The 17,596-nt window shown below is 34.8% G+C and overlaps 1 protein-coding gene and 1 long non-coding RNA gene across 2 annotated transcripts in view; one reads left to right on the top strand and one right to left on the bottom strand.

Annotated features, from left to right (window-relative positions):
- Positions 1 to 17,596, top strand: part of IL1RAPL1 (interleukin 1 receptor accessory protein like 1) — a 741,179-nt gene that overhangs the window by 499,764 nt on the left and 223,819 nt on the right. The window lies entirely within an intron of this gene.
- The window catches only part of LOC308667712, a 171,444-nt gene continuing 164,810 nt past the window's right edge, over positions 10,963 to 17,596 (bottom strand). Inside the window, exon 2 of the long non-coding RNA XR_014026350.1 lies at positions 10,963 to 11,127. This is a non-coding gene — a long non-coding RNA (uncharacterized lncRNA). The remainder of the gene's footprint in view (positions 11,128 to 17,596) is intronic.

The raw sequence follows: 17,596 nt of genomic DNA, 5'->3' as shown, positions 1-17,596 counted from the left end.
CAATACCAAAATACACTGATTCATCTTTTCAACTTATTTCTATAGCCCACATGCTATAATAAAATTATATAAAGCCAACTTATAATATAATAAGTATAATATTTTATTTTGGTTCACACTAGTAAAAACATTACCTGAGATTTCATGTGTCTAGCAATCAGTAGAATAGCATTGCTTTAGTTTTGATAAGGTGTTAATTGCTTTTTTAATATTTTTAAAAATATATCCAGGTGGAAAAGTGTAGAAGTTCATAAAAATAATTCCCAAACTGATTGTAAATATGCCAGTACATCTTACATTCATAAATAATTTATAAAAAGCTTGCATTCTGCCATGACAGCTGGCAGTGGATCTGGTTTTAATTATGAGGTTTATGAAGATAATTCAAATTATTAAAGTGGTTAAATGAAGATATGTTTGCTATGAAAAAATAGATTCTTGCACACATTAATTACTACTGGAATGTAAATCTTTCTGTCAGATTACTTCTCCTTTTGGCATAATCCTTAACATCATCTAGTCTCTTCATTATCTGAATAATATTTTACAACACTTTGTTTTTCTATTTCTTGCTATTGCTCCTTTTTATTTCTTTATTTTTATTTTTTTTTAATTTTAAACAAATGGGAACCTTTTTTAAAAAAACTTCTGCAGTAGCTTTTCATGGTAAACTGTGGCAACCTAGTGTTTTTTTTTAAGTGTGTATATTCTCAGGAAAAATATTTAGCAAGCATACAGGACAGAAAGCATATTATTGTCAGTATTTGTATTTGGATAAATTAGTTTTTAATTCTTGTCTCTAATTTTTATTTGTACATCTCTCTAATCACTTTATTTCGAAATGTCTTTAGAATGCTCAAAATCTTGCTTTTTTTTCTATTTCTTGTTATTGCTCTTTTTCTCTAGTTGTACCATATATCAGAAATAACTACCAGTTATTCATACCTGCCCTACTTCACTCATGCATTTTAAATTATTGTTCCTTTTTTTCTGACCTACTTAGAATCTGCCTTTTTCCCCCTTTCGGCTCATACTTAATTTTTAATTTTTCTTCTCATTACCCACTTTTCATATTATCTCTCCTTCTTGATTTTTATCTGTATCGATTGCACAGTGTCTAGCTTTTCAAGTGCTTCATAAATTATAGCAACAGTTGAATGTAAGTAATTTGGCTTTGATCTTGATCAATGCAGCAATGACCCCAATTTCTATCCATCATTTCTATCTAAAAGCACATTTGAATCTCAGAGTCATTTGTTTATCTAAAATTGTAGTTTGACCTTCAGACTTAGTAAGCAGTTAGTGTGAATCATGAAGAAAGTTATGGAGATTACTTAATTTGTGCAATATGTTCTATTTAAACCTGCGTGCAGTGGCAACCAATAAGACTGAGTAGTCCAAAATGTGCTGTTTTTTCTGAATGAATAGTTCAAAGAGTATGTGATAAAAAGAAATCATGATGTACTACTGTCAGTCTTCTGATATAATCCAGGCAGGAAGCATGATCAGATGAATTAATTCTACTTTATTGTAAGGCTACATTAACAGAAGCTTAAAATTACGTTCCCCCCCATCTCTTTTACATCCCACAAAACTAAGGAGGGTCCTATTTGAGACTTTTGCTTTCCTGACACTTTGTGATCTAAATGGCCAAGAATATTATCCAAGTATTTGCTTGGCTGTGGCTCTTTCCCTGTCATCTAAGATCATTCTCCCATACACTTAGAATTACTGCAGTTTTACTAGTGTCTTGACTGACCAATACACAGAGTATGAGCAATAAACAGGGTGAACTAGAAATTCAGGTTAATGAGGGCAGATATGATATTGTCGCCATCACAGAAACATGGTGGGATGAAACCCACAAATGGAACACACAGCTAGAGGGATTTAAATTATTCAAAAGAAACAGACCAAATAAAAGAGGAGGTAGAGTTGCTCTCTCTATAAGAAATAACTACATCTCTACAGAAATAGAGCACAACAATGATGAAAACTGTAAACTTGAATGCATTTGGGTCAATATAAAAGGGAGAAAAAATGACACTGCCATAGCTGTATACTATAGGCCGCCTAACCAAACAGAGGAAATAGATGAACTTCTTGCTAGTCAGCTAACCAAAGTATGTAGGAAGCACATCACAATAGTAATGGGGAACTTTAAGTACCCTGACATCAACTGGGAGACAAACTCTGCACCAAGTGGAAGATCAAACAGATTCCTGACAAACCTAGCAGACAACTTTGTCACCCAAAAAGTAGAGAAGGGAACTAGGGGATTAGCCATTTTGGATCTAATTCTCACTAAGAGAGATGAAATGATAGAAGGTGCTGAAGCCACAGGAACCTTGGGAGGAAGTGATCATGCAATATTGGAATTCAACATTATCGAAGCACAAGCAATAGAATACAGTCAAACTAGAGTCTTGGACTTTAAGAGAGCTAATTTCAATAAACTTAGAGAGAGCTTGGGAAGGATTCCATGGATGAGAATCCTCAAGGGGAAAACAACTCAAGAAGCTTGGGAAATTTTGAAAAGTGAGATAATAAAAGCCCAGTCTAGCACAATACTAACAAAGAGGAAAAATAACAGCTCTCAAAAGAAACCAGCATGGCTACATAAAGAAAGATAAAAAGGACAAGTATAAAAAGTGGAAAAAGGGGCACATAACTAAAGCAGAATATGAGCAAATAGCCCGAGCCTGCAAAGATGAAGTGAGGAAAGCTAAGGCTCAAAATGAACTAAGGCTTGTGACCAAAGTCAAAAATAACAAAAAAAGCTTCTTTCAACATGTAAATAACAAGAAAAAGTAAAAGAAATGATTGGTCCATTAGTGGGTGAAAGTGGCAAGAAGGTGACAAGCAACAGGGTGAAAGCAGAAATATTTAACTCATTTTTTGCATCTGTCTTTACACAAAGGGGAAAAAAACCAGACCAACCTATCAAATATAGTGCCATAAAAAACAGAATAGAAACACAAGTTAAGATAGGCAAGAAAATGGTAAGTGAGTACCTAGCCAGCCTAGACGAGTTCAAATCACCAAGACCAAGGTTCTCAAGGAACTGGCAGATGTGATCTCAGAACCACTGAACTATATCTTTCAAAGATCGTGGAGCACTGGGGAACTACCACAGGACTGGAAAAGAGCTGATGTAGTTCCCATCTTCAAAAAAGAAAAAAAATGGATCCAGGAAATTACAGACCTATCAGCCTGACCTCAATACCTGTGAAGATTCTGGGAAAGATAATCAAACAACGAATCAGTGAGCACCTACTAAAAGCCAACATGGGTTTATCACATTCTTCAACCAAGTGACAAAATTAGTGGACCAAAGGAATGCTGTGGATATAATTTACTTGGACTTCAGTAAGGTGTTTAATAAAGTAGATCACAACCTACTACTTGATAAGATAGAAAAATGTGGGTTAGACAGCATCACCACCAGATGGATTCATAGCTGGCTGACCAGCCGTACTCAGCATGTGGTCCTCAATGGAACCACATCTACATGGAGGGAAGTGTGTAGTGGGGTGCCCCAGGACTCTGTTCTGGACCCAGTGCTCTTCAACATCTTCATCAATGATTTGGACAAGGGGATAGATGGGGAACTCATCAAATTTGCAGACAACACCAAGCTGGCAGGAATAGCCAACACTCCAGAAGACAGGCTTAAGATACAGGAGGATCTGGACAGACTTCAACACTGGGCGCTATCTAACAAAATGAAATTCATTGGTGAAAAAAGTAAGGTTCTATATTTAGGCAAGAAAAACCAAATGCACAGGTATAGTATAGGGGGTACCTTACTCAATAGCAGTAACTGTGAGAGGGATCTCGGAGTCCTAATGCACAATCATTTAAATATGAGCCAGCAGTGTGCTGCAGCTGCCAAAAAAGCCAACACAGTGCTAGGCTGCATTAATAGAGGGATAAAATCAAGATCACATGAAGTATTAATACCACTTTACAATGCCTTGGTAAGGCCACATTTGGTATACTGCATCCAGTTTTGATCACCATGATGTAAAAAAGATGTTGAGACTCTGGAAAGAGTACAGAGAAGAGCAACAAAGATGATTAGAGGTCTGGAGGCTAAAATATATAAGGAATGGCTGCTGGAATTGGGTATGTCTAGTTTAATGAAGCAAAGGACGAGGGGTGACATGATAGCAGTGTTCCAATATCCCAGGGGCTGCCACAAAGAAGAGGGAGTCAAGCTATTCTCCAAAGCCCCTGAAGGCTGGATAAGAAGCAATGGATGGAAACTAATCAAGGAGAGAAGCAACCTAGAACTAAGGAGAAACTTCCTGACAGTTAGAACAATTAACCAGTGGAACAACCTGCCTCCAGAAGTGGTGAATGCTCCAACACTGAAAGTTTTTAAGAAGAGACTGGACAGCCATTTGTCTGAAATGGTATACGGTTTCCTGTCTGAGCGGGGAGTTGGACTAGATGACCTCCAAGGTCCCTTCCAACTTTACTATTATGATTAAAAAGGTAAAGGTTCCCCCGCACATGCGTGCTAGTCGTTTCCGACTCTAGGGGCCGGTGCTCATCTCCGTTTCAAAGCCGAAGAGCTAGCGCTTGTCCGAGGACGTCTCCGTGGTCATGTGGCCGGCATGACTAGACGCCAAAGGTGCACGGAACGCTGTTACCTTCCCACCGGAGTGGTCCCTATTTTTCTACTTGCATTTTTACGTGCTTTCGAACTGCTAGGTTGGCAGAAGCTGGGACGAGTAACAGGCGCTCACTCTGTTACGCGGCACTCGGGATTCGACCCGCCAAACTGCCGACCTTCTGATCGACAAGCTCAGCGTCCTAACCCACTGAGCCACCGCGTCCCTTACTATTATGATTATGACCCACCAAAATGAATAATAATAACATTCTGCCCCTATACCCTATCTTCAGGGCACTCTTCTTGATTTGTCTCTTAACTTTGATGTTACATAGTTATATGATACCTGCTGTGCATGTGTGGCAATCATATTAATGAGGTGATACATAGCCTCCAAAATGCAGATACAATGTATATAAGGGCAGAGTGGCAATATTCAAGGATGGCACAGTTGTATAATATTAATAGGGGCTAACTGGGAGATTGGCACATATTTTTTTTAAAAAAAAACCTCAATTCTGTTTATACACAGAAAAAATGCCTAATTAACTAAAGTGCTGATGTTGAGTGTAATTGATAACAGTGAATGGAACTTCTGAAAAATAATACATAGCAGAAAAATCAATCAAAATTAAAGTAATGCATCACTTGATTTTTTTCCCTACTATTTTATACTGTCCATTATAGATTTTGTACATTCAAAGGTGTTTTTTTTTCTAATATTAATTTGAACTATACAATTTTTGACCATTATCTCCCATAGTGTGAGAAATTGACAGTTTTATGAGGAAACATGACCACATGACCTAATTCTACTTTATTGTAAAGTTACATTAACAAATTTAGCAGGTCTGAAAGTACTTCTTTTCTCCTGCCCCCTTTAGAGCTCCAAAATAAGGGAGGATCTCTTCTGAGCCTTTTGCCTTGCACATATTCTTACTGCAGGCTAGACTTATATTTGTAATCCACATGTGCGAGCAGCCCATGACAACATTTAGTCTTCTCCTGCAGAGCTAATATTGTAAAAGTCTTCCAGTATCAGATGAGCTGCTTCCAATTGGGCAGCTTCAGATAATGCTACAAACATGCTTGTAATATGTGAAGTGGTTGACTTAGAGCAACCTTATTGTGTGCTGAAGATCTTGCCAGGGTCTCCGCTCTCATTTATGCTATAGGCCAGACATGTCAAACTCACAACATCACATGAAGTTGTGTGACGTATTGGAACTTTTTCCCCATTGCCAGCAATGGGGTGGACACAGTTTCCTTGTGACGCGTCCGGCCCATGGGCCGGAAGTTTGACACCCCTGCTATAGGCAATCCAAAAGCTAACCAGACTGGAAGCACTTCCATTAGCACTGGGGAGTAGGCTGAACAGAATCTACTATCTTATTGGCCCGAGGGGGTTCCAGTTGCTTAGTTAATGAGAATCAGAGAGCCTCTTGCTTTAGCACACAGGTGTCAAACTCGATCATGTCACATGATGTATCATGAGTTTTTTGCCTTTGTGGAGCCAAGGTGGGTGTGACCTGCACGTAACGCATCCAGACCATGGGTCACCAGTTTGACACCCCTGCCCTAGCAAAGTGACCCTGCCCAAATGACTACACTGAGATCAATCTACCTTGTTTGCAAAGGACTATTTACAGCACTAGCAGATTATTAATAGTTGTTGCATTAGGCCTTTATGCTTCATTGCACAGCTTTCTCAGAATAATTGTCAAACTTCTCCAAAGGATGAAAGCTCCAAAGAAGAATGTGGCATTTAATCATTCTGCTTCACTTAAAAAAGAGAGGGAGCTGTTCTGGTTATAAAAAAAGTTTTGGCAAGGCGTTTAATTTGATGCTTTATCAAAACATTCATTTTAGGATTTGCACACCCTTAACTCCAAATGGTGAGGCAACAAATAAAGATACCTTTGAGAGAAAACCAGGGGTGCTTGTGGCAGACCACGATGCTAAGTATTGATGTCTAACCTAAACAAAGATCTAACCAAATTGATTTTGCCCTTTCTGAGAAGAAGAAAAAATACCACTATATTTAACACTTTGAATCAAAAATCAGTAATGTCAATAATGCTTGTGTGATTTATTTCCAAGTAAGCATAATTATGATTACACCAAACCTTCTGCTGATCCTGGGTTTCTTTGCACCCAAGATTCTTTAAGCATTATTTACAAAAAATAATTATGTAAATTATATATTTTTATATTCCTATATATATTCCTATTTTATATTCCTATATTTTTTTTAAAAAAATTAAATAAAAATTAAATTAAATTGCTTTTCTTCTTTCCAGTAGGAAGGTGAAAGATTTTTGTAATGACAGAGTCCCTAAAGCAAGATGCTACCATGCATGAGAAAACTAGGATTTGCAGAAGTATAAAGCATACAAATGCACCTTTGATTTGATGTTTTGATTTATAATTTTATTTTGATCAATTGTAGACTATTTTGACAACTTTTAAGACAGCACCTGATAATGTGTTAAATTAGTAAATAATTCTGTTCAGTCTCAGTAGTCATCCTATTGGAAAAATTCTTTAAGCACGCAAATTTACCAAAGTGTGTAAATGTAAATGCTATATTGGAATTACTTAGATAGGCCTACAAGAAAATTCAAAAACTGAAAATAAGTGATATGTATTGAAATAAGTTGTAAAAAAGAATTTAACAACTATATTTAATCATAGTGTAGCCTTATTTATAAAGAGAAAGTTCAAATCTTCTTATGTTTAGTTTTCATCCTTTTTTAACAGAACACCAGATCCTATTTTATGACTTAGTTCAGGGGTGTCAAGCTGCCGGCCAGTGGGCCGGACACATGATCCGGAAGCTGCACCCACCCCATTGCCGGCAATGGCAAAACCGTCCCAATTCGTTGCGTGATGTCACATGATGTCGCAAGTTTGACATGTCTGATTTAGTTCTTCTATCTGTTGTTCATTTTTACAACTGCCACAACATTGTGTTATATCTAAAGATTCATCACATCAGTTTGACTCTAGAAATCATGATCCACATTTTCCTGAATGTTTCTCATATCAATTCCTTTATCTGTAGTGATAGGGAGAACAGGAGGATTCTTCTGTTTAAACCGCTGTTGTCTTTCAAATACTATTCTTTGAATACATCCAGACTAGGACATTAGCAAAAATTAAATATTGTTTATCTAAGAAACATGTTTATACCTGATAAGTATTTCACTTAATTTAAATATGAAATCATTCCAGTATGTTTTATCCATCTCTCTATAATTTCTCCCTAAACTTTTCCCCGTAATTGATGTTCTCTTCATGCAAAATTTCATCCTGATCTTTGATGTCCATCAATTCTCTTTTGCCAAAGTATATCAGCATTTAATAGATTTTAACTTTCAGAATATTGGATGTCAGCTTGTAGTCATTACTTGTATTATCCTTAATTCATTGTTATTGTTCTGGAAATTAAAAAAAAACAGATATAATTTTAGAGAACTACTGCTAGTGGAATGACTGCTGTGCTATAGCAGACTGGGCTCACCTGTGACAGCCTCACCGGACACCCTGTCAAACCCAAAACCAAGGAAGATGTGTGATGATTCTTCCAAGCTGAATTCTTCAATGTTTCATACCTGCAGACAAAATCTTACCAGATTGACCACTCCACCCTCTGCTTCTAGGATATACTCTATGTAGTAGCAGAGAGGAGCTGTCTTCACCTCTTTCTCTCATACATCTGGACTGAGTTGTTGTTTTTTTACTCCTCTGGAATGCTTCCCCTCTCTCTCTCTATCCCCTTACTACATTCCATGACATATCCAATTAACTGCCATTTTTTTAACTCTCTTTTGGAAAGTAAAAGCCCTGGAACAAAATGTCTTCATCATGAAGCATTATAGGATTGTTATGAACTCTGTGTATAGTAGAATGCTATCATTCCTAATACCTTGCTTTAAGGAGTATTATTTACATTATAATGTCTGCTTTGTGAGCATTTATAAATCAGAGAAAAATGAAGCTAAATGCGAAAAGTCCTTTTTCCTATGTTGAGGAGGAAAATGAGAAGAAGCCTGTGCACAGGAGGATTCATGTCATCTTGTATGTGAAGCATTGCAGCATTTGCTATTGATTAACCAGGCATTTTCCCCCCCAGATATTAATTACTTTGATCTTAATTAACACTGACAATATCTTCCAGAGAGGTAAGAACTTAAGCAGATTTAATTTTATTTTTAAAAACCTCATAATTATTTACGTTTCAGAGCCATTTCAGTTCAAACATCCATAAAACAAAAGAAGTGCATAGATTAATAACAAGAAATAGAAGTCTTTCAAGAGTTTCTCTCAGGTTAAGCAGGTGCAATTTTGTGACTTACCCAATTAATATGGCAACTATTACTTTTTTTCTTTTTTAACTAAAATTTAAATCTAGATAGCCATGTTTCCATTTGATATTCAGATCAGGTTATGAAGTAGTAACGTATTAACTAAATAGCTGCTACAATTTAGTGAGATTATCACAAGATCTAGAAATGTGTTGCTGTCCGATGAAAGGATTTTTTATTTGAGGTTTCTGTGAATAAATTTCAAATAACTAAGATTTTGAAACATGTTAAAGCTTTTTGGCAGGGCTCTCAAGGTTTCCAAGTAGTCACTAAAAGAAGAGTTTATTAAAGAAAACAGATTATAGATAATTTCCAACACAATACCTACAGTATGAGAACATAATTAAAATAATTTAGAATTCTTTTACAATATTTAGTTTCTTCTGAGGTATCCTAAGGCAATATAAAGAAATAACCTCTTAGGCTTAACAAGCTTTGGTTGCATATGGAATCCATGCTGTACATGAGCTTTTAAATATATATTTTATGATATATCTACTGTTTCTTCATCTGTAATTTCTAATTTGAAAAGAACATTTGCCAGAACATGTTGAACTGCCATTCTCTTTATTCTTCATCAGTGGTAATTCGTATTGTGTAAAGAAGCTATCCAATCATCTTTCTTGAACTAATGTTTGGATTATATTTGAGGCGATCTTGAATAAAGATGCACACAGAGAGAGACACAAACACAGTATATATCCTCAGTTCCAGAGAACTTTCAGCAGAGTACATTAAATAAAACTACAGAAAAAGAATAATTTATTACTAAATCCAAATGAGTACTAAGAGCAAAAAGTAATTTCAAAAAACAAATCTGTAACTAAAAGTTACACACTAATAACAATTTATCCATGGGAATTCTAATAGCACTTCCAAAAAGAAAGCTCTTGGAATGTTTTGCTACTTGAATACATTGCATTTCATTATATTTTATATTTCTTTTCTTTGAAATTTTGTTTACATTATTTTGGATAAGTGATATAGATAAACAGATGATAGATGAGATATATAGACAGACTAGATAGACAGACTAGATAGACAAACTAGATAGATAGATAGATAGATAGATAGATAGATAGATAGATAGATAGATAGATAGATAGATAGATACTTTGTTTTAGGGTTCCTAACAGGGGCGTGTGAAGACTTTTTATATCCACTATAAATATATTCAAAGGGACGCAGTGGCTCAGTGCGTTAGGACGCTGAGCTTGTCGATCAGAAGGTCGGCAGTTTGGCAGGCCGAATCCCAAGTGCCGCGTAGCAGAGTGAGCGCGTGTTACTCATCCCAGCTTCTGCCAACCTAGCAGTTCGAAAGCACATAAAAATGCAAGTAGAAAAATAGGGACCACTGTGGTGGGAAGGTAACAGCGTTCTGTGCGCCTTTGGTGTCTAGTCATGCCAGCCACATGACCACGGAGACGTCCTCGGACAAGTGCTGGCTCTTCGGCTTTGAAATGGAGATGAGCACCGGCCCCTAGAGTTGGAAATGACTAGCACGCATGTGCAAGGGAACCTTTACCTTTACCTTTAACCTTTCCAGAGTAAACTTAATCAACCCCACAGTGCTTGTAATCAGTCTGGTCATTTTCCTGTCATCCTTGATTTATTAAAAAAAAAAACCAGGAAAATCTATCATAATTAGGAAACGAAACTAAAAAAAATTGCCATTAAAGCAAAACTTGCTTTCTTTATCCTTATGTAATTAGACAGCTATTGATGTTGGAGTGGTCATTGTGTTGAACAAGTAATGCTCCTGTTTCTGTAAGAAGTATGTGTGTTTCTGTGTGTGTGTGTGTGTGTGTGTGAATGAGTGAGTGTATGCACCCAGTCTTATTTTGGTCAGGGATTTCTTTTTTAAGGTAAGCTCATAATTTATGAAGTTCCTCAGTACCTCTGACTGTTTCTATAATTATTTCAAGAATTGTTGTCATGAGGCTGAGAATTTTTTAATTTTTAATTTTAACTGGGTTTTTATTTTTTATTTTTATTTTATTTTTTCTCAGGGTTTCATTTAATCTTTTTTAATTTGTTTTAACTTTTGTATTGATTTTCTTTTAAATATCCTGTAAACCGCCCTGAGTCCTTCGGGAAAGGGCGGTATATAAATCTAAATAAATAAATATAATATACTCTCTTCTGAAATTGTTAAAGGTTTTCAGTTAGTTCTTTGCTGTAAATTACATTTTCAATTCAAGTTATTTAAATTTATTCAGAATGATCCAGAGGTTTTCATTCATTGCCTATGTTCTTTTTTTAAAGAATTTTATTAATTTTATATTATTACAATTCATTTGTGCTTAATGAACAATGTGTTGTCTGGGGTGATTTGTTTTGCTTAGTAATACAAGTTAAGTTCTTACTCTCTATCCTGTTTTTCCAGTCATTGGTAAAATAAGTTCCATGTTAGAAAATATTCTGTGTCTTTATATATATGTTAAGTATTTGTTAAGTATTTTAGAATACCTTGCCAGGCCCAAATACAGGGCAAACCTTATTGCCTGTATCAGCCTAACCTAAGGCCATCCACAAGCTGTAGTCGCAACTGTGACAACTCATTATTTGTGTAATTTTTTTTGGATTGCTGACTGATGAGAACAAATGAGTTTGAAATGGCCATATCAGTCTCCCTTTAATTCTTTGTTAGCAATCCAAAAAATTTACACACACACACACACACACACACGTTTCCTACGTGTGTGTGTGTGTATGTGTGTGTAATATAATATATTATTGATTTTTTACAATAACAATCTTTAGTCTTTATAAAAGCCATATATTTTAGACTTCTAGTTTTATGTTGTAGTAACATGGCCGATAGATTGCGGAGCTCCACACCCCATGGCTGGTTTTACCCTGCCTGGGGACCCTAAATGGGTCTAAAGTCGCCCCAGAGAGGCGATGAAGAAGGAGGGGTCCCACGTTGATCACGGAAAGACAGTGGTCCATCCATTTGATCCAGGGGAAACCCTTCAACTTGACAGGAGGAAGGCTAGCTACACTCTGGTAACTAGCCCAAACTACTGGCATCTGAAGTCCAAAAGCACCAACTAAGAACAACTATGAACAGCATGTTGGAGATGGGTGAGAATATTGATTTTCTCTTCTGTATTTTGAAACTGCTTTCCTGGAAAAGATCCCCAAGAAGCAAAAAATCCTCCGAAAGTGAAAAGGAAGGGGACTATAACCCCACCCTTCCATAGACAGAAGTGGCAATTTAATTTTTATAGGGGACAGAAATATATAGAAATGGAATAATATAAAGCTATAATTTGGGTAAAACTGAAAACTATGAAAATTGTTAAGATTTTTTATTTAAAGGAATATTGATGAAATTATAAGAAAAAAGACTTTTTGTTTTAAAAGTTGGAAAACAAACAGCTACTGACTTCTAGTGGTGGAACAGAGTATAGAACTATAGCTGCCCTGCCTCAGAAATTGGCAAAATGCCCAGAAACAGAGCACAATTTATTCCTTTGATCCTCAGTGATTCTTAGCTAAACAGAGAATAGCTGGAAATAAAGCAATGAAAATACACTGGGCTGTCTATTGAAGGATGAGAAATACAATTGTTATGAAAACTGCTAACCTTGGATTATAAACACTTACTGAAGTGTGATATTCAAGTTTAACAATCATCTGCAGAGAAAGAAAAACTTTGACTTTTTGGCTATTCTTCTAGGAGGGAAATTACCAGATTGTTTTTAAGTGGTTAAACATTTGGGACTGTTTATAAAGATAAGTCATATAAGACTATAGTGTTTGGAATTTAAGACTGGCTGGTTTGATGAAAGTGGAGATTGCATATACAGCTAAAAGTGGTAAGAAACCATGCACAATATTTTTTGCCAAAATTCCCAGTCTGGAACATCAGAGATCTGCAGGAATAATACTTCAAGACAAGACAAATATTTTCCAGGAGGAAATGTATGCTTTGTTGCAACTAATTGAAACAACAATTGCTTCAAATCATAATGAGATTAAAAATATTTTTGATGATATAAATGAGCACATCCTTGACCTAAGCTCACAATAAAAAAAATTCTCAGAAAATGGTGACAAAAAATGAACAAATAAATCAGATAATAGAACAAAAACTTGAGGAAAGTGACCAAAAGATGGAAGCTACAAATGAAGAAAATTGCAGCTTAACATAGACAAAGAAAAATCTGCAAGATTTTGCTATAACATTGGAAATGGAAAAGAAATTTTATCTCTCAGAACTTCAAAACAAACCTGAAGATAAGAAAGAATATTTGATAAAATGGACAATAGAGCTGTCAGGAGAATCACCAGAGTTGGGGAGACAAAAAATGAAAAGAGAAATCAAGGGAGAAGAAAAGTGGAAGCTTCTTAACGAATATAAATGGGTGTAACTCCCCCTTAAAAGCACCTTACTCAATTTGTCTTTCCCATTCTTAACAACACTTATAAAAATACAGGAATAATACCATGGCAAGCTGAATACACTGACTTGGAAAGCTTCAAGGCAAAAGAAGATGAGAGCCAGACTCAAGAGAGATGACTTGACCTACCAGATAGAATACTATATGACTAAACACTTGTTTGAATATGGTTAAAAGAATAGTTAAATTTTGGAGATGAATGGGTTCTAAAGTAAGAGAGATGTGATTCATAAGTATTATAGTATTTTTTTATGATATGGAAAATGTAAAAATAATGAGTTGACTTAAATGAATGGAATATTTTGGATATTCAAATGTAATTAACTTTGAGAAAATTATAACTGATAAGAAACATTCTGAATACTGAAGAGAAACTAAGCTTAAATAAGAACAGGCAAGAGCTAGAGTCAAGAGAGATGACTTGACATACCAGATGGAGTATTATATGACCAAACATTTGTCTGAATATGGTTAAAAGAATAGTCAAATTTTGGATATGAAGGGAGTAAGAGAGTAAGAGAGATGTGATTTATAAGTAGTATAGTATTTTTTTTCTATGATATGGGATATGTAAAAAATATTGGGATGATTTAAATGTATGAAATATTTTGGATATTTAAATGTAATCATTTTTGAGAAAACTATAATTGACAAAAATGTTTTGAATACTGAGGGGAAACTAAGCTTAAATAAGAGTTATGAAAACAGGACTTACAGCGATTTACATAAGATGATTTTTTGCAGATGCAACTGTAAAATAAGCTGATTAGAAAAGATATTACATACTGATGTTATTGTTAAATAGTAGAAAAATGTTTATATTCAACTTTGTATGTATTGTTAGTACTAAGAACTATATTTGCTCAATGTTGGTAAAAGAGGAATACTATTGGAAGAAGAGAAGACCAAGGAAAGGTATTTCTAGTTAGAATGTTGATTATGAAAGCATAGAAATTAACTATTATTAACTGTTGTTAAATATATGAATGCAGACAACACATTGTTTACTAAGTACTAAAGATTGTTATTCTAAAAAAATCAATAAAATATAATTTTAAAAACCCCATATATTTTAATATCTTTAACATACCTTGACTGCATTTACAGTCAAGGCCACCATGATATGTCAGTATCCATGATCTTCTAACTCTTGTTTAGATTTTAATTTCCCATATGTATTCAGAATATCCTTATATGTTAGAATTTTCTCAAGTTTAACTAAGTGTGGGTGAACAAATTCTTCCATTGTTGATAGCCATCCTGGGATTTTCATATAGATTTTTGGTTTTATCTTTTCCCATACATGTAATAATGCATTTCTTATGTAGTGGTTTTGGAAATATCTATGGGTTTTATTATTTTCATACCATAAAAATGTGTGCCATCCACATTGCAGGTCATGTTCTTCTAAATATAACAACCTTTTACTTCTGAGAGTTATCCATTCTTTTAACCTATGTTCTTAAGTCATCAGGAAAACAGATGCCTCTTCATTAGGTGTAAAGCAACCAAAGAAACAGTGTAGGACAGGGTTGTCAAACTGGCAGCCCGTGGGCCAGATGTATCACCCACAGGCCACGCCCACCCCAGCTCTGCAAAAGCAAAAAAAACATCACGATACATCGCATGACACCATCGAGTTTGACACTCGTGGTGTAGGATAATAGCAATCCTGATCCAAAATAAGAGAGTAGTCGAAATTGTAAACAGCATACATAAATCTGCAAAAGCTTTAATTGTATTGTACTGATAAAATAAGTTTTAAAATCTCAGACAAATCTGGAGCATAATAACTTGAACATTTCCCTGGCTTGCGCTCTGTGCTAGTAAATTACACATGATATAGTCCCATAAGTTTCTATATAATTCTGTTTTAGCTACAATAATTACTCTTAAATAAAGATGTTATTTTGATCTAATTTACCTATCCTATAGAAAGTTTGAGAAGACCATCATAGTATGAAGTTTGAACCACATTATAGTCTACCTGAGCATTATTAATTGATGAAATTATTCAATGCAGGCACAACTTTGTATTACATCATTATTATTTTTCTTATGAGGTATATCATATATAATGACTTTAAGTGAATCATCAATTAATGAATAACAAAACTGTGCCTTGATTGCTGATGGCACAAATCAGATAAAGGGAAAGATGTGCAGAATACTGAGTAATGGTTGCAATGAAACCTCATATTGTTTAGATGAGTGTTTTTCATTGTTATAAATGTTTACATGATATCTTAGCTGGCGGCAAATCGTCTCAAGCAAATTCCACACAATCTCACAAGTGCATACAGTTACAACAACTAATGAATTTTTGACACAGTCACTGCACGGTTAAGTTTATTATGTGGATAAAATACACATTTTAAAAACTAATTTGCACATGAAAAATGTTAGTGAAGTCATAAATGCTACAGCTATGTAATGTTTTGGGTTTCATTTGGCCTTGATTAAAAAGTGATTCATGGCATGTAAGAATAAAAACATGGCATCTCCTTGCAACTTTTTAAAGTAGCCATGCTTTTCTAAGAGGCTGAAGCTGCCCACGAGCATCAGAGGAAATCTCTTGATCATTGGAAAAGGTGCTACTGTTGTAAACAATTGTAGACAGGTGCTATATTTATAATTTAGTATATAGAAAGCATGTTTTCTTCCAAACTGAATAAAAAAGCAGCACAATCCTGATATATAAAGGTAATATAGTGTATATGGGAAGTTAATAAGGAAAATACAATTGTGGAGGTTTTCAAGAGCTGAACTTTAGAGAAAAACATGACTTATTGCTTTCATCGGTTTTAGTATATTAGTAAGCCTTATAGAATTTTACAGTATTCCAAAAATAATACAGAACAACATTAATGTTTGGAACTATAACAGTTTGAAATGAGCATGAAAGTACTTGCAAATTAAATTATAAAACAATATTTATGTACTACAGCTTCTTCAGTTTGGGTCATTTAATCTATACTAGTTTATTTATTTGTATGCTACTTCTAAAATTTAAAGAAGTTGTATGTAATGTAATCCATAGTGTTAGGTTTATTGTATTAGCCTTTAAAATAAGCATTTGTAAATTAGAAAGATATTGAAAATTTCACTCAATAGATTGATATAACTGAGATGGCAGCTGTTTTTGCTGTTCCTGTGACAAACAGCACTTTATTTTTAGAAGTTCAAGTAAACTGCAGCTCAGTTGTATTTTGGATTCAAATAAGTATCTAGATAGTAGGTTTTTGTGCCACTGGAAGTATCTGTTATATACACGTGTGTGTATGTATTATCTATACATGTTTGCATTTATTGACAATTAATATAATAGTAATTAATTATTTACTGGCCCAATCTGTCAATTAGATAACAATCAATTCATTTTCATTTCAGACTTTCATCAGCATATGATATAACACAAAATAAAAATTTCCAGGTAATTGTTAGATAGAGCTATACATGTAAATAGTACTGATCTTCCCATCTCTATATTAAATAATAACAATAGCATACCAGCATACATATAGTGTATAATGATTATAAAGCTAAACTCCATGGAGCCAAATCTTTCCATGGACACAATATTGATTCCTACAATCTGAGAACTTCAAGAGTATTGGATAGATGCCCACAAATGTCCACAAGTGACAGAGGACAATTTCAATGGTTTTAACTTGTTATCACTGGGGCATGGGAATTTCATCTAATGAGGGCCCTGAAGCAGCCATGTTGAAAATTCTTCAGCCTTCGAAGACCTTCATCTTATATACCAGAGGTTCAGTTGAATGCCTTTGATTTCCATTAATAGAGGATTTAGAAATGTGGCAAGCTCATATTTTGCTCTAGTTCTATTATACTGTATACTGACTCAGAAAGATATTGCTTGCTTGTAAAGACTGAAAGTCAAATAGAAGGAGATAAGTCACATTTGTTTCCATAAAGTTTTATTTTACATAGTTAGCATGATATTTGGAAATTCAAATTGATGGGTAATGGTATGCCTGTTTATTAGTTATGTCATTCTTGAGGTTGGTTTTGGAGAAGGGTATGTGTAAACAGGATGACATTTATTGTATGACAACTTTCAAATGAAATTTCAGCAAAGATGTCAAAAGGACAGTGTTGACAGTGGCAATAACTATTGCCATTAAAGAGTAATATTGCCCTTGAATAATTGCTGGAAATTTACTCCTTTCTATGGA

Source organism: Vipera berus (genome assembly GCF_964194415.1).
Source record: "Vipera berus genome assembly, chromosome: 4".
Taxonomy (NCBI): Eukaryota; Metazoa; Chordata; class Lepidosauria; order Squamata; family Viperidae; genus Vipera; species Vipera berus.
Note: the sequence above shows the minus strand (reverse complement) of the source record. Positions and strands in the feature narration are given on the sequence as shown.